Consider the following 26,287-nt stretch of genomic DNA (forward strand, 5'->3'; position numbering starts at 1 on the left):
TCATGAAACAAAAAAGAATCAATAAAAAGGTGTGAAAGGCGGCCCATATTAAAGTTAATTTTAATACTAATCTGGCTATTGTTGTATGAATTTTTAATTTAACTTTTTTACAGTAAAAAAATCTAGAAACATTGTGAAGCTCTACATTATTATTGTTTATTAATTTGTTTATTTTTTATACAAATGGCTAAATTCTAACTGAGGAAAGTTGAATGTGCTGGCCAGACTGTTATTTGTCTAATAAATGACAATATGCTACAGTTTTTAACGAAAAGATTGAACAAATCCCATTTTTTTTTCTTAATGATAAGTCAGGTTATAAATTAGTATTTTAAAGTATGTTTTGGTCTAATTTTTTTAAGGAAATGTTTTGGTACATCAAAGACTTTGGTTCTGACTACCACAAACAACAAAAAAGTGCTTTAAATGTCATTAAACTGCAGCATTTATACCTATGTAAAACATATTTTAAACCTATTATAAATTAATGAGAATATCAGCAAAAATGTCAATTGAACATTATATAATTACTTATTTAAAAAGATTATTATTATTCAGGGCTCGAAATTAACTTTCTTACTTGGTAGCACTGGTGCTCCCAACATGAAATATTTAGGAGCACCAGAAAAAATTTAGGAGCACCCACCAAAAATTTATAATATTGACAAGTTGTATATTAAAGGATTTATTGTATTTGAAAACAACATCAATTGGGACTAACAAAATACAGAAACAACTATCTAACTAATGCTGTGATGATTTAATATTTGTGCAATAATTCTAAAATGAATGTTGAATAATTATAAAATATTAATGATGACGATGATGACAATAATACTAATAATGAAATATATTTTTCATTATCATGCTGCCTTGAATGTGCTTTAATGTAAGTTATCTGCTATATAAAGTCCTACTGTTACTTTATGAAAAATAAATTTATAGTTTGCATCAAACACAAATGAAGCATTGTAGTAAGAAATATTTGTTTTGTACTATTATGTTTATATGCATGTCAATTTAATAAATAGTAGCCTATTTTTGCTACAAAACAAACGATATAATATAATAAATCCATTAAATTCAATGCTGAAAGCTGCAAAGCAGTCATCAGTAATTAAATAGAAAAATAATATACACCTCAAGAAAGAACGGACAAAAGAAAGTAAGAAAAGTCTCACTTTTAAAAGTTTTGGTTTCGGTTCGTGTCGTTTTAATGCTCAGCTTCGTTACGCGCTGAATTACATTTTTCTGTGTTTGTGGAAAAGCATGCTAGTCAGCCGACCCAATATATGAGGGGGGCAGAGCAGGATTCTCCCAATGACCACCTGCGCTATACTGTTCTTTGTTATAACATGCATCAGTTTAAACGCAGTAAAGACAAGCTTCATTGGCGATGGTGTTTTAGCGGACATTTGCGCTGTTGCAGCCTGATCTCACGAGGAAACGTATGAAAAAGTTACGAATTGCTGTGAGATTGTGTTGGCAGCACACTCAGTGCATGCAACGCATCGAGATTCAGTGTACTTTTCACTCTTCAGCAGTTTGCATTCCCCGCGGTCACAGAAGCTCCCTCCCTATCATCTGACAGCGGAAAGTCTTGAGTGATTGACAGCTAATATGAACCAATATAGCGGCAGGGAAGAGCGATTTTACCATGTTAAAAAAAAAAAAAAACAGGTCGCACTCCAACCTAAATATTCAGTCGCACGAATGCTCCCAATATATATTATGAGGTCGCAAAGCTCAAATTTCAGGCGCATATGCGACCAAAATGGTCGCTATTTCGAGCCCTGTTATTGATATTGTACAGTGATTATTTCTGCTTCTAATACTGTTTGACTCCACAGAAAATAACAAATTATTGTCTATGAATATTGCTTGCCATTTTTTTAAAATGATATTTTATGCAGATACACTCCTAGGATCATCCAAATCGTTCTAAAAGGACCAATTCTTTACAAGATATTCAAGTCATCTGGTGACATTACATTTATATCGCAGTATATTTTGCAATGAATTAAATATTGCAATGTCAGTTTTATTCCAATATTGTACAGCCCTATTAAGAGGGCTAAAAATATTGATCTTAAAATGGTCTTAAAAAATTTAAAACTGCTTTTAATTTAGCTGAAATAAAACAAATAAAACTTTCCTCTGGAGAAAAAATATTATGGGAAATACTGTAAAAAATTCCTGCCTCTGTCAAACATCATTTGCGAAATATTTATAAAAGAAAAAAAAAAAAAAAATCACTGGAATACACTTTTTTTGTCACCAATGTACAATGTGTGTTCTCGTTACTTTTTTTCTATCAGGGAAGCAGTTTATAAATCACTATGCCACTTACCTGAGAAACAGAGAACATAAAGCTGAATATTTGCATTCAAAAGTGTAACTTTGCCCAAATAATTTCAATGGAGATAATTTGAATTTATGGAGAAACACTCAGCACCGAGTTCCAAAGTTGCTCATAATGAAATCATCCAGCGGTAGAGACGGTGGGAGCCGCTCCTGCGCACAGTAGGTGGGGGGTAGTTATAGAGGTGCAGGTGGGGGATGGAGGTACTCATAGTGCCCTGTGGAGGCATTAGTGTGGACGGGTCATTACATCAGGGATGGGAGAGGAGAACACACACCACTGAGCAGCCCATGTCATTTACTGAGGCCATCAGGGCCCATAGCACACTATAACGTTCACTGCTTCATTTCCCTCAAGCTATCGCTCTATTTTTTCTTTCTTTTTTTTAAATGAAGGGATGTAGATGTTCTGAGAGAGAGTTCGCAAGTCTGGGAACATTTTCAGTTTAGTTTGATCCATTTCAGAAATTGTGTCTCAATTCAGTTTGTTTGGCTCCAGTACGAATATATGTTCTGAATAATTGTTTCGACTGCATCAACCAATGGTTTTGTTGAAAAAGGTTTGTTTGCTTTTCACTTTGAGACTGAAAGTGTGGTTCCTTGAAAAGTTTTTGATAACATTTTGTTATGCCATTAGCTCTTGTCCTTTACCCTTTTTTGTATTTAGATATATTTAGAAGGAAAAATAAAACAAAAACACAATATTGATGAAGTCAATGGTGGCACTTTTTGTCCAAGAAATCGAGTAGGGCCATCATTTCACATCCACTTTAACACTATAACATTCACTGCTTCATTTGCCTCAAGCTATTACTTTGTTTGTCTTTCTTTTATAAATGCAGGAATGTAGGCGCTCTGAGAAAAGGAGTTTGCAAGTCGCACTCAGAACGTTTTCAGTTTAGTTTAATCTATTTCGGAAAATGCGTCTGAATTCAGTTTGTTTGGTTCCAGCGCAAATATAATTTCGGAATTATTGTTTCGAGGGCATAAACTAATGGTTTTGTAGAAATAGGTTTGTTTGCTTATCACTTTGAGCTTAAAGGTGTGGTTCGTTGTTAAGTTTTTGAGATGCACATTTTGTTCTGCCATTAGCTTTTGTCCTTTACCTTTTTTGTATTTATATTTAGAAGTATAAAGAAAACAAAAACACAGTATCGATGATGTCAATGGTGCCGTTTTTTTGTCCAAGAAATTGAGTAGGGCCATCATTCTACATCCACTTTAACACTATAACATTCACTGCTTCATTTCCCTCAAGCTATCACTTTTTTCTTTCTGTTATAAGTATAGGGATGTAGGCGTACTGAGAAAGAGAGTTTGGAAGTTTCACTCGGAACGTTTTTTAGTTTAGTTGGATCTATTTCGGAAAATGCATCTCAATTCAGTTTGTTTGGCTCCAATATAGCCAAATAGCGCCAATATAGTTTTTGGAATAATTGTGTCGACGGCTTCAACAAATGGTTTTGTTGAAAAAAGTAGTTTTTTTTAATCTTCAGACTAAAAGTGTGGGTTGTTGAAAAGTTTATTTATTCTTTATTTTTTTATAATTATATTTCACCTTTATTGATAGGACAGTATACAGGAAAGTGTGGGGACCAGAGGTAGGGGAAGGATCGGCAAAGGACCTCGAGCCGGGAATCGCTAGGATATTGGTGCAGATCGTTGAAAAGTTTTCGATAACATTTTGTTCTGCCATTTGCTCTTGTCTTTTACTTTTTTTATTTAAATATATTTAGGAGAAAAATAAAACATAAATACAGTATCGATGAAATCAGTGGTGCTGCTTTTGTCCAAGAAATCGATGATTGCCATCATTTCACATCCACTGTAACATTAACATTCACTACTTCATTTCCATCAAGCTATCTTTTTTTTCTTTCTTTCTTTTTTAAATGAAGGGATTTATGCTAACTGACAATAGCCCATTTCACACAGTGATACCGGTAAATATCTGGTAAATTTCCGGAACGACTTTACCGGTATATTCAAAAAAGCGTTGTTCACACAGGTGAGGAAGTTACAGAATTTTTCCGGAAAAGAGCATTCACACATCCATTCCAAAATACTGACAAATTCTGACATCATTCACCACAAATAAGCTTTAAACGGGTGCGCTTGTATTTGTAAATATTTGACTACATTACAAACTCTGTGGATGATCAGTATTGTGAACAACTTCGATGAAAACATATGGAGGATCACTTTCGCATGTCGAGATGTTTATAATATGTGCGTGAGCTGGCGCTCACAGGCTGTTTCACTGGCACACGCAAAGCTTGAAGGTAAACAAACAGCGGCTTATCATAAGCATCTTATCAATGATTATTTACACAGTTGGCATTAAGAAGAACATATAAATGTTATCTGACTGACTTCTAGCAGCTAAACGCGTCTGAGAAAATATTCAAAGGCTTTTATTCTCATAAACCACGCAGACGTAAACGCGTCTGACTGTTCTGATTGGTTAAATCAGACAACTCACGTCAGCACGTTCTAGAAGTGCACGCGCTCTTTCCGGCAAATTTCCTTCTGCATTCACACAGCGCAGCATTCCGGCAAATTACTGGTAATGTTACAACTTTTCTTTCCGGAAAATAGCCAGAACGAATTTACCGGCATTTTCAAAAAGGACCTGTTCACACATACAAACTCTCCGGAAAATTGCTGGTAATTTTCCGGAAAGGTCTGTATGTGTGAAAGGGGTTATTGAGAGTTATCAAGTTGCACTGGGATCATTTTCAGTTTAGTTTGATCTATTTTAGAAAATGCATCTGAATTCAGTTTGTTTGGCTCGAGTGCAAATATATTTTTAGAATAATTGTGTTGATGGCATCAACAATGGTTAATTTTGTTGTTTGTTTGCTTTACACTTTGAGACTGAAACTGTAGTTCATTGAAATGTTTTTAATAAGATTTTGTTTTGTCATTTGCTCTTGTCCTTTACCTTTTTTGTATTTAAATATATTTAGTAGGAAAAGAAAACAAAAACACAGATTCATTGAAGTCAATAGTGCTGCTTTTTTTCAAAGAAACCAAGCATGGCGATCAATTTCAGTTTAGTTTAATCTGTTTTTGAAAATGCATCTGAATTCAGTTTTGTGTTTCCAATACAAATATATTTTTGGTAGGGCTGCACAATATATCATTTGAGCATCAATATCGCAATGTGTGCATCTGCAGTAGTATTTAAAATGATTAAGATATCAGTAAATATTATTTTTAAATAATTTTTACAATGATGAATATTTTTTTCAACCCAGGCTCATTCTGATTACACACCCTTATGTACATCTTCTTGAGAGAGCAAAATACATCCCAGGAACTACGTTTTTTTTTTTTTTTGTAGTTCTTTCTTTCTTTCTTTCTTTTCTTTCTTTCTTTCTTTCTTTCTTTCTTTCTTTCTTTCTTTCTTTCTTTCTTTCTTTCTTTCTTTCTTTTTAAATGATGGGAAGATTCTATAGGAATGATAGTTTGCAAGTCACATTGGGATCATTTTCATCGAGTAATGGTTTTGTTGAAAAATGTGTGTCTGCTTTTCACTTTGAGACTGAAAGTGTGGTTCAGTAAAGTTTTTGAGATGCACATTTTGTTAGTCCATTAGCTCTTATCTTTCATCTTTTTTGTATTTAAATATATTTAGGAGAATGAGAAAAGGCAAAACATAGTATCAATGAGGTCAATGGTGCTGCTTTTGTCCAAGAAATAGAGGATAGTCATCATATTACATCCACTATAACACTATAACATTCACTGCTTCATTTCCTTCAGACTATCACTCTTTGCTTTCTCTCTTTTTTTAAATGGTGTGGATGTTCTGAGAACATATTTTGCAAGTCTCACTTGGAACATTTTCGGTTTAGCTTTATCTATATTGGAAAATACGTCTGAAAATGCGCAAAATATTTTTAAAATATTGGTTTCCCAATACTGGGTTGCTTCTGGAAGGGCATCTGTTGTGTAAAAAATATTGCAGAATAGTTGGCAGTTCATTCCACTGTGTTGATCCCTGATAAATAAAGGAACTAAGCTGTTTGTTGATGGGATCAACAACTGTAGACTGAAAATACGGTTCTTCAAAGTTAGGATGACTGGAGGAGGACCAGTTTGATCTGGCCAAAGGCACCAGGATTACAGACTCTGGGGTGCTGTACGGTCAAATACCTGGCAGTGCGAAATAAATACATTTAGTTCTAACAGGCTCACAGTGTATATTAAATACATTTGCAACAACGAAAAAGAAGGTTGTTTTTGGGACAGCCTAATTGTTTTATGTTGAATTCACTTAAATTTGTAAGAACAATTAAGTCAACAAATTATTTGTGTTGAGACAACATGAAGGAATTGTGTGCAATGTAAAAAACAATTTTTACAGTGTAATCATTAGATTTTGTTAAATAAAAAAAGAAAAAAGTAAAAGTGATGACAGTGGAAAATGTAATGTTTTTTTAATGGTGCAGTGTGGGGAAACACAACTTTACTTAAATATTGTATATTTTTAACATTTAAAAAATTTTTAATTTAAAAATTGGTATCACAAAAATTGTATCTTCACATCACACATCTAATATATACATTTTTAAGTTGTCAACAGTGGCTCTTTTGTCTTGTATATAGAGGACAGCCATCACAGACATGAGTATTCTCTCATCCACTATAACACAAGAATATTTACAGCTTTATATCCTCAAGCTCTCATTTTTTCTTTTCTTTTCCTTTTTTTCAAATGAATAGATGAAGGTATTGCGAGAGAGTTTTGCATGTCTCACTAAGAACCATTTCAGTTTTGTTTGATTCTATTTAGGAAATGGCGTCAGATTTTAATTTGTATAGGTCAAGCACAATGCATTGTTTGCACAATAGCATTGACACAATCCGCAAATGGTGTATTGTTCAAGAAGAGCAAAGTGTTTTCCACTTCACAGTTTGCTTTAGTCTTTAAGTGCGGTTCATCAAAAAGTTTTTAAAGACATTCACATTCAGCTTTACGTTTTGTATGTAAATATGTATTTGGGAAAAAAAAGACAAATACACAACATCAAGAGAGTCAACAGAGTGACCCTTTTGTCAAGGAAATAGAGGACGACCGTCACAGCCATGAATATTCGCACATCCAAATATAAAAACCCTCAGCTACGCACGTCCCCTTAATCAAGTACTTATTTTAATTCATTTCCTCGCAGGGTTTTATTAGTATTCTAGCTGTTGGCTAAATGATTATGACAAGGCTGTGTTTCTACCAGATTCTGCCAGGATAAAAATACACAGGAAAGCCCAGCAACCCAGCTTAAAAACCTGTCTCTGGTATTTCTACAGGGAGATGACCTTGGTCATTAAGGACATTCACAGTTTTGTTTAGGAATAAAATGACAGAAAACAGAAAAATATGAAGTGCCTCCTTGAGAGGAATCGTTTGTTGTTGGCTAAATTATGCAGCACATCATTATTTGGTGGCATTACTATTATGAGCTGTTTATGTCTCTGACCTTAATTTTTTTTGCTCTGCTTTGGTGTAATGTAAGCAATTCTCTCTCGCTCGCTCCGTCCTAGACTGCAAAAGCAGCCTCTTTTGCATTTAAGTATGATGGTTTGATTGTTTTTAATGTATAATGCAGTCAAATTTGGATACAGCAACATTCTTAAATCCATAAATTCCTCTCAGTAATCAATGTGGGATGAATGTGCGCTTCTGTAAACTTTATGAAAATGTAATACACTATTTCAGAGTATAGAACATGCATTTTGTGCTGTAAATAAGCACACAATGCTGTATTTGTAACAGTATTATAAACTGGCATTTTAGTTTAGCAAACTTTTATTTTCAAATATTTATTTTCTTTATAAAATAATTATTTAAAAAGAAATTGTAAACAGCGAATTCAGTCTTTTTATTTAAAGGTTCTGCATGTACGTTTTTGACTCTTCTAAAGCACAAAAATGCCACAAAATGTTTGCAGATGTTTAGGAAACATGTCAAGTAAACATTACTGGCTATCTGAAAAACAATGCTAAAGTCAGAAATTCTGCTAGGAATACTAGGAGACAGCACACATCCCTTAAATAAAAATTTTGAGTGGATGCCCCTTGAATGACGTCTAAAGGACAATAAGATGTTTGTTGGAATATCAAGCCAATTCCATGCGTGTTCAAGAGAAAAGGTCAGGAGAGGTTTTTCTTCAATGCCAAAAATCGTAACAATTTATTAGATACAAATGAATAATTCGATGACAGAGCTCTGGGTTACATTACCCCAATGCAATACAAGAATTACATTCAAGAGGTTCGCAACTAACATACATTTCCTGACTTCAGCATATATACACCACCGATCTTAACAGGTGGAGTTTTGATGTAACGTCACTTGTCAGTCATTGTTCAGTCCTCCATTGGCCGCCCCTTCGGCATACTTCCTCTTTTTCTATGAATTCTCTGCCCAACAACAAAGTATACATCTTTCTGTGTTCTGTGTTCAGTTTTAACACCTCTCTTCAGACAGGAAGTTTCTGCAGAGCTGAATTTAATTTTGAACCCGCATCTATCTACTTCTGCAAAAATGCTAATTAGTATGCACAGCACTCACCCACAACATTAGAAGTTCAGTTCATATATGACCCTTACATGACCAATACAAATAATTGTTTGATTAAAAGAAAAAGAGACAAAAATAATAAAAAATGGTTCCTATTATCCAATATGTTCCACAAATCTTTATAAATTTACCTTTTTGCCTGAAGCAATTAGGTTACGTAATAAATGTTGTTAATCAATGGATTATTATTATTATTATTTTTTTTACTTGATGTTTACTGTTGATGTTTATTGTGTTAAGTGTGTCATTCTTGTTATGTGAAGCACCACCATGTCAGAATGAATTGCTCCAAGGGGATTAATAAAGTTTTAAACTTAAACTATACCACCTCCAATGTAAAGTAGCAGCCTCCGGAGTGAGACGCAGATTTAGAGTTTCACAAAAGGTGGTTATTAATTAGCAAATAATAGAATTATTACAAACGTTAACATTAGGTGAGCAGGTGTCATAGCAACAAGCTCCAGATATGCAGTGATAAAAAAAAATAATAATTGGCTGCTTGCATCAGACGAAACGACAGAAATGTAAATACAGCCATTCAGAAGCACAGAATGGTGCATTCACTGCACTCTAACAAAATGTTAGGGTTTATGTTATACATATTAAACCTCTTTAACACTATTAAATACACTAACTATATTATTAAATATATCTGCTGCTGCTTTCAGTTGTATGGCAATAATTGTCACGTAAAATGACATTCAAACACACTTTATTAGCATTCACATATAAAGAATAAAGCACATGAGGTGGGCCTGATGTAAACATGGTCAGTTTATAAAACTCAATTGACCCTTCCCTTAGCCCACCCTCCTCAGTTACTATTGCTACGCCTGTCAAGCTTTCGTGCCTGGCACAGCTTTTACAATGTGTGCGCGCCGGTGTCAGACATTGCCAGGGAAATAATGTCATTTTTGGCAAACTGGTGAGATATCCGAGAAAGCCAGACAAAAAAGGACTGCAGTATGCATTACAGGGGTATATTCATGACATAATAGGCAACCGATTAGAGAATAATTTAATCAAAATTGAAGCTAGCTTAGCCTAGCCACCTCATACGCTGACCATTCAAAAGCTTACCTTACGCTCAGAGGTAAAATTTAAAAAGAATCTAATAATAACAAATTAAACATTGACTTCTCTATTTTTAGCTAAAAAGACTGATAGATTAATTGTTTGCAATGAAATATAGCGTTATTAACCGGTGAGGAAACACGCATGACAGTGCTTTTAAGTAGTTCATTCATAGAAGGTGAAAAAAAGGTGAAACTAATAATGGATTTGTGCTGAATATTAGCATCAATGACCCGTAATAATGTACAACCTATTACTGTCAGTATGCTTGTGTGCTCTTTATAAATTACTGAAAAACAGCTGGGGGTAAAGTATATTGATCGAAAGTTCTCAGTTTGTGATTATATCTCGGTTTTGTTCTGTTGATTTGTAATTTCAAAAATTCGTAGCTTAAAATAGATGTAAATATGAAGTTTAGTAAAGTTAGCAACAGATTCGCAGATTCGTATTTTCCAGATCAATAACTCATGTCATTATGACCTATTCGCTATTAGTATGACTAACGTTACTATGGCGAAGGCTTTAACGGAGCATTACTCAAAATATAAAGTGAAAAAAAGGAATAAGACAGCTAGGAAACACAACCTGCTTTGTATTTTTGTAGGAAACACAGTTTAGATCTGTTTAGGGTAAGAGGTATGTGAGTTATTGCTGTTGGTCTATCACTAAATGTGTCTGGAATATCAAAACAATACCAACTTAAAGGTCCGTGCACACCGAGACATTTTTTGCTTGCGTTTTCCGTTGACGTTTAACGCCTCGTAACTAAATAAAGGGCTTCAATGTGATTGTGCACACCAACGCGCAAAAGCATCATTTTTAAAAAAAACGCCTCATGCTCATTTTTTTGTTTTGATGCGCGTCGTCAAAACCTTCTCCACCAATTAGATCAGCACCTTTGTTCATGTGCACAGAGCTGCTGAAGTTACCGTAAACAGCACTTGGAGGCGCTCAAGCACAAAACTGTCAATGCGAGCGCACATTGAAGAAGATGCCCAGAGGCGACATGAACGCAGAGCTGCTTATTGCACTGGTAAACAATAATAATTTCTTCATCGCTAGAGCTGGAGCTGCTGCTTGAACCATACATGCTTGTTCGAGTCACCAGTAAATTTAACAACGTGCGTGTGACTGTGAACTTCCGAACTTCTTCTGTATTATAAGCGGGTGTCAGAAGCTTATAGTTTTGCAGCGCCATCTAACGTCAAAAGAGTGATTTAACATACTCTTCTGTTTGATGCCAGTGAAAAGCGCTTGGGTTTGAACACTGAAAAACATCTCGTAAAACGCTGACGATAAACACAAACAAAAAACGTCCCGGTGTGTAGGAGCCTTAACTCTGCTTTTTTAGCGCCCCTCACAGAGCTTGATCCACGCTGGCATTTCTCCTCTTGGGTTTGTGGTTTTGAAAAGGGAAAAAATTCTATCATCCTATCCAAACTTTAAGGATACCGGGTATCAGATTTGCACAATCCATATGCACTTGCTCAAAAGCCTGACAGAGCCCCTGCTCGTAGCTACAGTTGCTAAGCCGCGATTGGTAGGTTTTTCAATGATGATTATGTCAAAGCAGCTTAACATAGAAGTTCTAGTAAATTGAGACTGTCAGTCCAGTTTTTAGAGTTGAAGTGGAGTTCATTTTATCCTGTTGTTCAGCTGCAAGAAATTAAAGTCATCTCTATATAAATTTCAGGTGTTTGTTAGGACAAAAACTTTTAATATGAAAAATATTCCTTCTATCGCGTGCCGTTGCTTTTATTTAGAATTCGATTTGAAATAGCTTTAAATCAGATTTTAGGCTTGATAGTTCGGCACACTTCTGTTAATGTCGTCAATCTGGCAACCTGCACTTGCATGTGTTTTGAATCAGTCGTGCAGTACCTAGTTTAACAACCGGGTTTTAAAATTTGCACACTGCACCTTCAAGTATTCATTTTTCATTTAAGTATTATATTGAGTTGAATTTAATTGATTGTTTGAAAATAGAATAATTAATCATAATGAGATACAAGTCCAAGTTTGGTTTGGTTATTTTTTCATTAAATAAAGTTTTTAAGTAAATAAAATTTGTAAAACCTTTAACTTATAGTCTTATTTTGCATTCAAGCATTGTTTTGGTTTGCACTCCTATAACATTTAGAAAATGTAAAATCTATAATGTTTCAGAAGTATTTTATGCAGTAAAAATACACAAACGGCTGCACTTAACTGTAAAAACCATAAACAGAACTGTAAAAACAGTATTGTTGTGAAATATTAATGCAACTCAAAGTTTTATCTGAACGTGTTTCAAAATTTAATTTCAATTATTTATTTTATTGAATTCTAGAATGCAAAATCAGCATCATTTGCATTAATTTGATCTGACAGTATTCATAAATCAATAAATTCCTCAAATTAATCAGTATAGAATGTTAAACTATGTATTTGATGCTTCAAATATACACCAGACCTCATGTATTTAATCAAAAATAGGATAAATCCAGTATTTCAGTATTGAAATAGTTTGCTTTCGAATATACAGAGCCACATACGTTTGCTTGTCATAATAACCAATATATCGAATCATGCAATACTTATTAACCTCAATAATTTTTACCATTGCAATATACATTTACAAACTGCAAATAACGTTCAAGCCATTTTACAATGACATTTATGTTCTACCTCGCCGGTGTCAAAGTTTAGAATTGGGCATTTACTAATATTACTTTTAACAGCATATACAATAGAACATTTACCTTTATAACATCAAATTGTAGAATCTAAATAACCTTAAGAATTAAAAAACATTTTAAAGTGTTTATGGCTATTTGCATCATTATGCTGTTATATAATCAATATATAATCAGTGACGTAAAATGATCTTATAATGCCGCTTATTCCAATGACTTCTGTGACAATATATCGCACAACAAAAAATTTCTTGTGACAAGCCTATCTATACGGCTACGTCAACAGATCTAAATCAATCCCAATTCTTCAAAATATCACTAGCGTGGCTTTTATGTACTGCTGTAAAGTTTATAAAAGTGCACAAAGCAACATTTCACAGCACATAATACCTATTTGATGCAGTAAACACAGCCGGCGAAGTATGGCCTCCACAACCCTTTATATCTGTGTTCAGAATGGACTGACGAGCCTGCAGAGATGCAGCCAAGCGCTCGGCCGGCTGAATTTGTTTGACTCAGGTAATTGAAAGTGTTTTAAACTATTATAGCAACTTGAGGGCTTGTTTAAGTGTCGAGCTGTCCGTCAAACGTACACGGGTGGAAAGCATTGGCCTGTCACCCTGTCAGTCACGGGAAACGAGAAGTGTCGGCCTAATGGATTTCTTCAGGCGGACGTCGGCGCAGCGGCAGAAGTAAAATCAATGTGTTGTCATGTGTGAGAGCGGAGCATCAAACAGGCAGGTGAATTGGAACTGTAGTTTAGTTGTAACGTCTACATTTGCCCAAGACAGACAGATGCTGCGTGGCTGGAGCTGAGAGACCGAGACCGTGGACGGCTTCTTGTTATGATTGCCAGCGTGAGAGGGGTGCTTGACCTGTTTTTCTTTTTTCTTTTTTTTTTTTACTTCGTGTCCTGTGGCTCTTTCTCCGTCTGTCTGTGGCTGCAGGTCTTCTGCTGCTGCTGTGTTTATGTCATTGCGCTACATGTGGCATATTTTTCTACAGTTACCACACCTAAAGACATTGTTTAAAGCCAAAAATTCTGAACTAAAGGCTTTGGATGTGATGTGTAAGAAACTCCACACAGCAGCAGCTGTTTGAGGAGTTTGATCTGATCAAATGTCTTGAACAATACCCTTAAGTGTGGTAACCATACAGTAGTGTATTATTGAGCTCAGTCAATTGAATTGTTAGAAATAATAGAAATACCCATACTGACCATACACTCAAAACAACGATTCTTGCTGCTTGTTCAAACTATGTATTTAAAATGAGATGAAACAACATAATTCTTGAGATTTTTTTGGGGTCAACTTTATTGTTATATGTTCAATTCACAAACTCAATCAGTTTGTGTTGGGACAGCATGAATAAATTGTATGGAAAGTTGACAATTTTTTTTTTTTTTTTTACAAATTTATCTGGATGGAGCATAAAATAATTAAGTTTATTCCAACAAATACCCTGAGAATTGTGTTGTTTGTTAAAACAAACAATTGTGTTGTTTGTTTGTTTGTTTGTTGATTGTTAAAACATCACTTTTTTAATGTAGGTAAGATAAATATATCTAAGACATTCTGAGATAAAAGGAAAATGCACAAAAAATAAATATTTAAAAATATATTGATACATTATATTGTTTTATTGAGTTTGTCTATATGCATCAGAATACAGTCCCTTAAATAGACACAGGCACTCATTTATTGGTTATTCAAGCATGACATAAAAAAAAAAAGATGTTTAAATGTAAGCATCTTAAGGAGCTGAAGCAGAGCACTGAAACCCCATAATACATTTTGATATTTTTAAGATCTGGCACACACTGTAAAAATGTAATGACAAAAAGTCAGGACAACAGATATTTTTGTGTTGCTTTAACTTATTTTAATTAGTTAATCAGGTTTTAACTAAATTTCTTAAAGGGCACCTATGATGAAAATCATCTTCAGAACTGTTTGTATTTATTGTGTGTCAACTGTAATATTGGAGTGATAGAAACACAAGTCTCTTTTTTATTTCCTGATGTAAATTAGGACCCAATTTCCAGTGATTTTGAGGCCTACAATATGAAATATATATAAGCAATTCCATGCGAATGTCAACCTTGCCATGAAAAATAATTCAGTTTTCACCAAAATAGAGTAACCGTTTCAACATTTTTTGTGTTAGCAAGTATTTTACAGTTCTTTAAAAATACTCATAAATGTATCTGTCAGTGTTTCAAACTATGTTATTTAATTTGCCAAAATCACACCAGTGGCAATTTCACAGCTGTCACATCCATAACGGAAAAGTGTCACATCCATAACAACACTTTTTCCACAAAACTGCAAAAATGTCAAATAAAGTAAAACCAATCATTTTAATTCTATAGTGAGCTGACTTATATCTGTTTGAATAGCATTGTTTCGTTTGGGTTGTGCAGTTTAGTTGACAGAATTTCTACAAAATCTGTTGTAGACTTTAAACTTGCAAACTTTTTTTTGTCAAAACCAAAACGCATGTATATTTTTCTCATTTAAAATATAAAAAGTGTTTACAGTGCAGCACAATGCGATTTAATCTGCTTCTAATCTTCTTTAATCTTGACTACCAATAGAGTAGTTGAAAAGTCTGTAGTTTTATTTTTATACTTACCTGAGAAAGAATAAAGCTTTGGGATTCTCTGTGGAAAAAGCTGAGGCATGCCATGGGCAGATCTACTGAGTCAACAGCACTTTTCACTTAATTCTGATGGTCAGAAGATTGTTTGTTATCTCTCTCTCTCTCACACACACACACGTCATGAGTGTGTTTATGTAAAAAACACTCAGATGCAGTGATATAAAACAGGATTTTATGGCCTAGTAAATTATAAAGCAATTGAAATCTACACCAAAAACATGGACAAAAGAAAGTGTTACTGTCCCTCTCTCTCATCTTAATAAATATATAAGCCACAAATGTTTGCTACACATACAGGTTCTTTTAAAAAAATATATTTTCTTAAATCAATGATATGTATATATGTGTGTGTATGTATGAGTGGGTGCCTTGTATATTGTAGAATGTATAATATACAGATTTATTCATTTATTCATTTTCTTTTCGGCTTAGTCCCTTTATTAACCTGGGGTCGCCACAGCTGAATCAACTGCCAACTTATCCAGCACATGTTTTACGCAGTGGATGCCCTTCCAGCCGCAACCCATCACTGGGAAACATCCATACAGACTCATTCACACACACACACACACACACACACACACACACACACACACACACACACACACACACACACACACCAGACAATTTAGCACATCCAATTCACCTATACCATGTGTTTTTGAACTGGGGGAAACCCACACCAACATGGGAAGAACATGCAAATTCCACACAGAAATGCCAAGTGATCTAGCTGGGGCTCGAACCAGTGACCTTTTGCTGTGAGGCGATTGTGCTACCCACAGTGCCAACATGCTACCCGAATATATACAGCTTGTACAGTATAAAAATCATTGCATCTATGAGAAGTCCTAATAAGGATAGCTCTATCTGTGCGTGTTTGTGTGTGTACTGGTTAAGAAATACTTGTGAGGGCTGAATTGTCCTTGCATTATTCACAAATATAGTGAAATATCAAAACAGCCCACTAGTGAGGACATTTTACTGGTCCTCACTAATTAAAAGGTCTTATATAGCAGGCAGAACATATTTATTGTGGTTTAGGGATGAGCTAAGGTTAGGCCATAGATAGTGTCATTAACTTGATAGAAAAACAAGGGGAGTTTAGTGTAATGTCCTCACTAAGATAGGAAAACAAACATGTGTGTGTAAGAATTTGTTAGCGAATATTTTCTCTAAGGAAGTTGTTACTCATTTAGAGCGTCTTTATTTAAATTTTATGTTTTAGTTACTGTGGATCCAATGATGGATCTGTGACAGAAAACTTTGGCGCACACTGGCCGATTTATTGTTTATTTCCCAAACAATGCATCATACTTTGGTAGTTTAGTCAAGAGCTATGTCTTTGTTTGCAAACTGCACCCTTTGTCATGATAAAATTTGTGCCAGCCGTCTGACACTACACAATTTTTTTCAGTTTTTCAGGAAACACACTTAAACGCGTGTTAGTAACATTAATTGTTTTACAGCTTTATGAATGGAAACTTTCTTTACGGTCATCATATAAATCTGTTAATTGCAATGATGATGGGGACTGTTATCCATGCTTAAAACATCGAGACAAATGACAAATATATAAATAATTAGATGTAAATATGATTAAAATTGTCAATGATTTGATTACTTAATGTGGTATAATCAAAATGCTCTGTCTATTTGTTTTAAAGTTTACATGTTGTAAATGTGCCAATTGTAGCGTACATTTCTGTGTAAAAGTGCAAGTAAGTGTACACTTAGTAGAACCACGTATTACATAAAAAATGTAGCTTACATCACACCAGATATTGCCTTTTTGTTGACAGTTCTGGAAAAAAATGAATATTTATGAGCTAGATTTAATGAGCATGGCTTTTTTTTATTTTTACTATTTTAATGTTGTTGGTCAGAATTAACTGGAATATGCACAATACTTTTTTTCAGTAGTCAAAAATCTGGCAATGTGAGACTAATACTTTAATGAAACCCAAAGCCACTTAAATGCAAATGAACTTTTTTTCTTCCCCGTTGCTGCCAGTGTTTTGAAATACATCCCGTATTTAATAACACAACATGCAGGATAATCACCAGATTATGCAAATAAATGTACATGTTATACATGTTCTAATGGCTTCTGTTAATCAAATCCATTATCATTATGTGATTAAAATGGCTCACTGTTTGACGCGAACGCAGCATATTGCACACCTGAGATCATTCCCAGATGGCAGTGACTTTAACCAGACACCCAAACGCAATCTATCTCAGAGGTCCAAACTACTCAGTCTGGACCAGTTGCCCCTGTCACACCGCATAATGAGTGACCTGACAGCACATAGAAAAAAAAAAAGAATGTGGAGAACATCAACCTGAAAAGGACATTTTGATTGATAAGGCCTTTCTACACTGTAAATGCTGGGTTCCACACAATTTATTTGTGTTGGGACAACATAAAGCAATTATGTTGACTTAATAATTTTTACAAATTGAAATAAATTAAACATAAAGCAAATAAGTTTTCCCTCCAAAACTCAAGAATTGTGTTGTTTCAGCTCATTTTAAATACGTAGTTTGCAGACCAGCAGATTTTTTGAGTGTAGTGTGTGTGTGTGTGTGTGTGTGTGTGTGTGTGTTTGTGTGTGTATATGTTTATTTTTTCCCCCAATTTCTGTTTAATGGAGAGAAGATTTTTTTCAACACAATAATAAACAGAATAGTTTTAATAACTCATTTCTAATAAAAAAAGTTCTAGGTGACACTTAAAGGCTTATCTAGGTTAGTTAGTTAAACTAGGCAGGTTAGAGTAATTAGGCAAGTTATTGTATAATGATGGTTTGTTCTGCTTAAAGTGACTAATAATTTTGACTGTAAAATAAGTTTGAAAATATTAAAAACTTTTATTCGAGCCGAATAAAACAAATAAGACTTTTTCCGGAAGAAAAAATATTATCAGACATACTGTGAAAATATTCTTGTTAAAGATCATTTGGTAAAAGGGGGCCTAATAATTAAGCTTAATGTATATATGACTTAAGCTATATATATATATATATATATATATATATATATATATATATATATATATATATATATATATATATATATATATACTTATTTATTTATTTATTATAATAATTCACTTGCATTGCAATTTCAGTATGTTTTTCAAATTTCTTGGAGGAAAAAGGCAGTCAGTTACAACAAACAAATTACTCACACAGAACTGTTCCGAAGTTTTGGGTATGTTTTTTTTGTTGTTTTTTTTCCATTATATTCATCAATAGTAATTTAATTTATTCATGACTTTTTGATTAACAGTATTATTACAACTTCCACCTATTTCCACTATTATTGATAACGGCTCTTAATAAATATTAAATGATCTAATAATACAAAATGAAATAATAAGTTATATAAATACTTTTAATAAGATAATGAAAATATTTGTTTCTTTATTGTTTACTGTAGTATCGCATTTGTATCAATGAGATGCATGTTGCCATTATTGCCACTCATTTAGCAAAACATGAAACAAAAACATGTCCAAAGAGTCCTAAAGCATCAACTGTGTGATGAATATTTCTAGAATGCCATATGAATGGCTTTATATTTTTGATTATGATTTATGCAAAAACATCGCTGTATAGAATTTTATTGGTAATATTTATGACAACATTTAATATTGACTGTTACATTTTAGATTCAGCATTTTTTTTTTCTGTTTAGCTAATTCAGTCAATTTCAAACATAGTCGGGGCAGAATATTTTGATTTCTAGAACATCTTGTTTCTGAATTAATTTGTTTTTCAACAAAACAAGTGAACCAGTTATTCAATGATCTGTTTACAAAGGCAGCGACTTGCTTTGTTTTTACTAAAACATTAATTTTTAATGAATTCAGTAAGTCACTCATTAAGAAGGTAGATGCTTCACATGGTGGTTTTACTGTCATATTATTTACCATGACGTGCCTAAAACAGTCAAGATACCTACACATAATAATAAACTTGGTTAATTATTGTTGTTAAGTGCATACATGAATTGATATATATTTTTGAACATCACTTAACCCAACCCCAGGACCAATGACAATGGCTGCTGAAACTTAAACTTTTATTTTTTTTTTATTTTTTAAATAAATATATTTTTTAATTAAAAGAGCCTTTCAAAAACTAAAACATAAAATAACAACATAAACAAATAAAAAGCCTATAGTAAACTACATTTACCAATACATGTTAATTGGAAAACCATGCTTTAGCTACATTTGAACATATGGAACTCCTAAAATATACTTCAACTTGGGTTTGACTGAACTTTCAAATAATTGCTACAGAAAAGTGTGACGCCAGTAACTGTTTATTGAAGAATGAACTATTGTTTTTGTGCAGTTCTTTGCACAACACCCTCTAGTGGATTTGTGATCTAAAATATGCAACAAAATGTTTGAAATGCAACATATTTCTGATTTGCAAATATTTAGAGATCACCCTCCAGTGGATTTGTCATCTAAAACGCATAACACAACATACCCCAAGTAACATATTTTAGATTTCCAAAGATGTAGACTGTGCCCTCGGTTACAGCTAGTAGATTTGTCATCTGAAATGTGAATCAAATGTACTGTAGGTAATGTATTTCAGATTTGCCAAAATGCCGACAACACCCTCTATTGGATTTGTCATTTGAAACATACAACAAAACTTACCCTAATTAACATATTTCAGAATCACAAAAAAACGTTGACAACACATTTCAGCATATTTATAATCTGAAATTTACAACAAAATGTATCCTAAGTAATGCTATTTAGATTCGCAAAAATGTAGACAGTGCCCTCTAGTGGATTTTTCATTTGAAATGCACAATAAAACATGCTCTAATTAACGTATTTCAGAATTCAAATTTACAAAAATGTCTACAGCACACTCTAGCGCATTTGTAATCTGAAATTTACAACAAAGCGTATCCTAAGTAATGCATTTCAGATTCGCAAAAATGTAGACAGCACCCTATTGTGGATTTGTCATTTGAAACGTATAACAAAACATGCCCTCAATAACGTATTTCAGGTTTAAAAATGTGTGGACGGCACACTCTAACACATTTGTAATCTGAATTTTACAACAAAATGGATCTCAAAATGTAACCTAATAATTCACCAAAATGTCAACAACACACTCTTTTTAAAATCTGTAATTTACAACAAAATGTATCTTAAGTAATGCATTTCAGATTCGCAAAAATGTAGACAACGCCCTCAAAACTTCTGTTTCTCCGTCAGTCCGTCTTAAACTTTTATTAAGTGAAGAAAGTCAACATGGAGTGATTGTTAGTAATTTTAAATACAATTTCTCTAGAACACAGGTGTCAAACTCCGTTCCAAAGGGGCCGCAGCTCTGCACAGTTTAGTTCCAACCCTAATTAAACACACCTGATCAAACTAATTGAGTCCTTCAGGCTTGTTTGAAAACTACAGGTAAGTGTGTTGGAGCAAGGTTGGGACTAAACTGTGCAGGGCTTCGGCCCTCCAGGAATTGAGTTTGACACACCTGCTCTAGAAAGTATTAATGCTTAATGCTTTTATCATATGTTTTTTTTTTTTTTACCTCAACAGAACAAATGTTGTCTTGCCAGAAAATCTTATTAGGTTTGCAAAAAAAAAAAAAAAAAAGAAAAAAACTTTTATGTCAATTCAGAAACAACATTGTCGATTTTCAGCTTTTGCCAGACTAACATGCTTGTGATTCTATTTATTTTATCTCTCTAATATGGGTCATGCCGAATGGTTGTTTTTCCCGCCACATTGGTGTCATTTGGAGTGTGGTGTGATTTATGGCCGACAGCTTGGATTGGGTCAGCGCGAGAGGATCCGGCGCTGTCGTTCGTTCGCCTCTCTAACCGACTGCAGACGCTCTGTCTCTGTTGAGCAAGACCAGACCTGTCTGAAAACCAATCAACTTATTTCATCTACTTAGAAATGAAAAGACGTAATTATTCATAATTGGCCTTTATATTTTTCACTTCGTGATTTTTGCGGCATTTTAAGGTGACGTTCGTTCAGTGCTTCAGAAAAAAAAGATGAGAACAATTTTGTGTTCTGTTTGAAAATGATTACGTGTGACACGTGACAGGTTTTTTTTCCTCTCCGACTTTTTTGGGGGGCTTTGATAATGCTGTTATGCTTTCGTTTCGAGTTTTGTAGCCTAGTTTTCTCTTTCTGTCTCCAACAATGTCATTACCTCTGAAGAGAGAGAGAGAGAGAGAGAGAGGGAGAGGGAGAGGGAGTTTGTGCAAGAATTGAAGTAGCTCATTTCAGCTGTTTGTGCCACTTCTGCAAGTCATGGTAATAATGAAAGCCAGTGATCCAATACCGCTTTCAAGCATTTCCAAGCGTAGTTTTCTGTTTTAACACACTTTATGCCATGTGCACCAAAATGTGCTGAAGAGACTGTTTTTTTCATGCCGTCAGTGATGAATCTGTTTTGGTTGCAGGCTGCACAACATTTTTTTACACATACTTTATATAATGTGACAATTTGCTTAAAACATTTGTATTTTTTCGGATTCACCTGCGTTTTGCTTTTTTTTGGTTTTAAATCTAGCACTCGCGTTTTGAAAGCTAATGGGTTGTTTTGTGTTGTTTTACCTGAGTCGGAAGTTGTGTTAGGAGCGTTAATGTCAAAGAATAAATTAAATTAAATCACAAAAAAACACATTAGCAAGTGAAGCTTTTTGTGAAATTGCTAGCTTTTTTTTAGTTTGCATATTTTATGTAGGTTTCTGTGCATTATTTCAGACTGATTTGGCTGTGTTAAAAAAATCACTGAGCCACAAAATGCTGAACTAGCTCCAAAATATGATTATGGATTTAATTAGTGCTTTAGAAAAGTGACACAGTTTTGCAGTTTCATTTAACATCGCAAGATTATAATTCATTTTGTAATTATAATGAATTGCTTCTAAAATAACATGGTTTAAAATACATTTAACAGTCATAATTTCTCTAACATTTGAAATTACATTTTTTTTTACACTAATATTTGTCAAATGTTTATACATTTTACAGCTATAACGGTCTATGTTTTAGCCAATGATGAACTTCTGGTCAAAGTTTATGTGATTGTTTTCAATTTCATAAGGTTCCATTTACAGCATCAACGTTATAACATAATTCAAATAACATCAGTTAAATAGACTTCAGCATCCATTTGGTTGTTAAAGTGTAAAAAGAGATGATTTAAGTGATGTTTAAACACAGGCTAGCGTGTGTCATTAACGGCAGGCTAGCGCTGAAATTCCATTAAAAAATATTGGTGTAAAATTAATTTCCATATTTTAAAGACATGGAGCAGAAAAATATAATTTAACCCCTTCAGACCTGAATTATGTTCCAAATTTCAGAAAAATGGGATGTCATGTGATGTTCATTGTAATGGACGCAGGGTTTGAAGGGGTTAATGTAGTGCTTCTTGCTTGGTCTGACACCCACTTTCATTGTATATCAGCCAGGCAGTAAAGATTGCTGTTTTTAATGAAATCAGATTATAAACCTGGCGATTTTGTATGAGATGAAAATGAAACAGAAGCTCTGGGACTGGCTGACTGAAATGAAATGTCTGTGCATATACCCCATTACTTTTTATACTTAACATTGATTTTTGTTTAATGGAATCATAGTTTAATTTGCTTATGTAATATAATAATAATAATAATAATAATATAAAAAATATAATTTCTTACATTTCTAAAGTGCTTTTCTGGACACATTTTTAGCAATTTACACATTTTTGGGGGAATCTCCTCATCCATGCCCGGTGTGCAGCATCCACATGGATGACACGATGGCAGTCATATTGTGCCAGACCACACACCCCACACCAGCTGATTGGTGGAAAGGAGACAGAGTGAAGAGTAATTGTTTAAAATATATAATAAATATAAAATATATGAAATAACGAATTAGAATTAGTTTTTTAATGGGGCATGTACATTTTTTTTCTGCTTGGCCTTTAAAAAAATCCTTAGTGTTTAGTCATATAAATCTGAATTTTCATGGTCTAAAAAAAGGTCTTACAAAGTCTCAACTTTGACTTGGTGAAACCTGAAAACATTTTAAATATATAAAAATAGATAGATGTCTAGGGATTTTAAATGCCTGATGTCACATAATAGTAGCTAATACAAGCCATTCTTTATTAAATCCACATATGCAAATCTAAATGACACTTTAAACATTAAGAATTTGTCATTGATTGATGTTTTGATTTCATTCATGTTGTTGTGATTTTTTTATTTATTTTGTATCGTATTTTTGTATTCTCATTTTATTTATTTATTTATTATATCCTAGCACTTTGTGTTGTGAGAAGAATAACTACGATGTGTTATTTTTAATATTATTGTTATTCCTTTTTCTTTTTGAACTAGCTTATTTATACACTCCACTCACTTCAATCACTGTTCACCAGCGGCTCGATCAATACTATAAAACCTGAAGCAAAAGCAGCCCTAGTTGACCCCGAAAAAGCCTGAGTGAAGGGGAAAAGGAAAGGAAGAAAAACAAGGCGAGCGTCGACAGAAGGGGACAGAAGGCGTCATATCGCTCTAGTTGAACACATGAGGCTGGGAGAAGTGACAGTGTTTTCGGGGCCTTTTTTTCTGCGGCTGTCTGTCCACATCAGGGCCTGATAGAGCTGCTGGTGGCTGGGGTGTCGTAGCAGGGGTTGAGCGGATGCTGCGCGCTCTTCTCGTGGAGGAAAAAAATGATGGATCTGGTTTGATCTAAAGCGCAGGAACAGGTTTTCCACTGCAAGGGCTGGTGCTGTCATTCTGGGTGACTGCGGCTTCCTCCTTCGCATTTAACTCCATGCTTTCTGCCGGGATGCTGGCGGGTTTTTTCTTTTTTGTGTGTGTGTATTGGTAGAGACAGTGAGGTAAACTCTGACACGTTTTACTGAAGTTGTCTGAAAATAATAATACAAATTCTAAAATAGAATGTTGTAAAAATGTGATGACTTGGTTTAGGGTAAGCTGTCAAAAGTTAAGTATGTTTTACATTTATCTTAAACTTTGTAATTTATAATCTTCTGATTTTTATTGAATAAATATTTATTATGTCTTAACATAATTTACAGTCTTATTTTGAGCCTGGTTATGTTGTGGTGATAAAATTAAATGGTGTGGTAATTTGTATTTTATTTTGATAAGAGCAATTCCAGCGTTATGTTTGTGACATTGGCAGTAAAAAACCCAAAACATAAATTCACATATGTTAACATTCTATTAAAACTTCTGTTTATATTTTCCAGAACCACTGACCGCGGAGTTAAGGGACTAGAAAAATATCAATCTGTAAACGTGTTTTGTACTTTCAATGAGGAAAATAAAGATGCGTTATAGATGTGATCAAAAAAGTATGCGAGTTTGCAGTACACAACATACTTTGTAGAAATTCTGTGAATTAAGCTGGACAACCCAAAATAAATAATGCTAATCAAAAGGATACAATATGTCTCTCTATAGAACAAGAAGTGATTGAGTTTATTTTGTTTGACATTTTTGCATTATGAGGAAAGCTTTGTTATGAACGTGTCATCTCTCCATTATGGATGTAAGTGATGTGAAATTGCCACTTGTGTGACTTTGGTAAATTAAATATACTTGTTTGAAAACATTGACAGAGACATTTTTGAGTATTTCTAAAGTACTGTAAAATGTCTACACAAAAAAAGCATAGAAACGGTTTTCATATGGTAAACTTAATTTTTTTCATGGCAAGGTTGACATTTGCAGGGAATTGCTCATTTGCTTTATTTTTTTGTTCGTTTATCCACGACGCTTTTGAAAAAAAGATTTTAAATCTCAAGAAAAATAAATAAAAGTGAAATGTAGTAAATTTGGCGGTTCATTCTGCTGTGGCGACCCCGTATTAATAAAGGGACTAAGCCGACTAGAAAATGATGATGAACTGTAGTAAATTTACACAACAAAACAAAGCACAATTCCTTCCTGCATAATTCCATTTCGTAATTTCAAGCCTTATTTTGCTCTACATGATTTGTATTTCGAAATTAATCAGGAGCCAAAGTGTTCTCTGGACTTCATTTTAATAGTTAAAATCAACTTTAATTATCAAAAGCAAATCTCATTAACTTAAATCATAACATTTATTCAATATAACAGCAATTTATTGAGAATTTAACAACAACAATGACAAAAAAAGTCAAATTCAGTGTTTGTGCTGTTAAAATTAATACGTGGGGGAATAATTATGTAAATATTCCTTAAATAAAGTGATGATTAATATTATTAAATATTTTTTTCATTTTAGTACGATTTTCTCATCCTGAATAATGATTGGATTTAGGTGTGGGGTTTGTGGACATGCCTTCTTTTAAAAATCCTATGTTTTTGTAAGAAATGGTTTGAATTTATACAAATCATCCACTTTTCTGACAATACAAAAAATAGTTACGTTTCCTCATGGGGTCAGACTGATTTTATAAATCGATTCTCTCAATATTTGTCAATAAGTGTTACTAATGTATGTAACAACACTGGCTCGTTGGAAAATAGGAAAAAAACTAACACTACTTTTGTTTCTTTTCACACTGCTGACACTGCCCACACCCATTTTTAAACTTTTACTATTTAGAGTATTCACAAATTGAAATGATAAATTTTACATTAGTTATTAGTAATTAGTAATTAGTGGACTGTCTGCTTAATGTCTGTTGATACTGCTGCTAAACAAACATTTATCTGACTATAAGAAACTTTGCAAGTACATGTCGACCTACACTAACCCTTACCAGAACCCCAACCTAACAGTCTACTTATGATCTAGTTAGAATTAGTTGCCATGCAGATGCAATGTAACTTAATTCAACAAATGGCCCATCAAAATAAAGTGTAACCATGCAGATTTTTTTGCATACTGTTTGATATT

General features: G+C 33.7%; 1 protein-coding gene across 18 annotated transcripts in view; it reads left to right on the forward strand.

Moving 5' to 3' along the window:
- Nucleotides 1-26,287, forward strand: part of LOC147832543 (uncharacterized) — a 442,200-nt gene that overhangs the window by 27,702 nt on the left and 388,211 nt on the right. The gene's annotated exons all lie outside the window — the stretch shown is intronic.

Source organism: Danio rerio, chromosome 19 (genome assembly GCF_052040795.2).
Source record: "Danio rerio strain M-AB ecotype USA chromosome 19, GRCz13ab, whole genome shotgun sequence".
NCBI classification, from domain to species: Eukaryota; Metazoa; Chordata; class Actinopteri; order Cypriniformes; family Danionidae; genus Danio; species Danio rerio.